The following is a 1,381-nucleotide window of genomic DNA, read 5'->3' on the forward strand; positions in this document are numbered from 1 at the left end:
CTGCAGTGAGATCAGTCTGCTAGTTATAACATACGTTTTGGTGCGTGTGGAGGAATTCATTCGCAAAATGCGGTTTTTATTTTCCCATTTTTCACATTAACCCTTTTTCACACAATTCAAAAACAACCTCAAGAGAGCGTGAAAACCTTGTTTGCAAATTAACTGATTTTTGAAAAATCACTTCCTGCTCTCCATCTGCGTTTTGCACGTCGTCAGAATGACGTGATTGCAAACAACCTGCAGCAAAGCTTTCACTGGTCTGAAAACGAGGTGTGTTCAGGCGTATTTTTTGAGTGTTGCTATATTAAAGTAACTGAAAACGACTGCACATTGACCAACTAAAACCTGGTCTAAAGTCAATGCCGCAGTATTATTTTTTTTAGTAATATGTGCCTGTTCATACACTCTGATTATTACACACACATTGATACGCAGCAGCATAAAAACTTGCCAAATATTAAAAATGAAAGGATTACAATGTTAAAGATTATTATTGTGTACGCTTTAACCTCACGCACGAGCAGATCTGTTTCATCTTTGAAGAAGCAGTGCAGGAACAACTGGCTTTTAAGGGTAATGGGAGATGATAGATTTGTTGCACATTATGTCCCAAACACAATCATGACTCATTATACCTACAACCCTTTTGGACCATGCTCCTGGCGCGCCGACCATTTTTTCCATCATTAAATTAGCCAAAGTAGATTTGGATACGCCCTAAGTACACCTGCGCCGTGCACTTTAGACCATGCACTTAGATCATTAAAGTAGGACCTGAAGTGACATATTATTTTCAAGATGTTTTAATAGATGGCTTTTCCTGATTGATCTCATTTTTTTTATTTTTTTTTTATTGTAAATAGCTAGTGAGTTAATACTTGCTCAGATCAATCAATATTTGTTGATATTTGTTCATTTTAACAATATACAGAAGAATGCAGCCTAAACAAAGATTGTGAAAGCTTCATACACTGCATGAAAGGAGATCCTATAATACTTTATCATGAATTTATTGTAAACTATACTTTATTATTGTATACAATTAATATAATATGCTAAATATGAGTTTTATTATAAAATGTGTTCCAAATGCCAGACACCCAAAATAAATTATACTGATTATCTGATTCTTACATTTGTTTATTTTCAAAAAATTTAAAATTCACTCAGTTATTTATCATATTCATTATTGTGTTTTTAGCCCAACTAATAATGAAACTTTTTACCTCAAATATTAAGCTTTTATTTATTCTTCAGTCATAAACACACACACACACACACACACACACACACACACAAAAACACTCTGTCCTGCTCTCATGCTCTGGTTTTGAACTACTGGTTCAATCTATCTGGTATCAATTGTCAACAAATGGTTTGT

Source organism: Labeo rohita, unplaced genomic scaffold (assembly GCF_022985175.1).
Source record: "Labeo rohita strain BAU-BD-2019 unplaced genomic scaffold, IGBB_LRoh.1.0 scaffold_574, whole genome shotgun sequence".
NCBI lineage: Eukaryota > Metazoa > Chordata > Actinopteri > Cypriniformes > Cyprinidae > Labeo > Labeo rohita.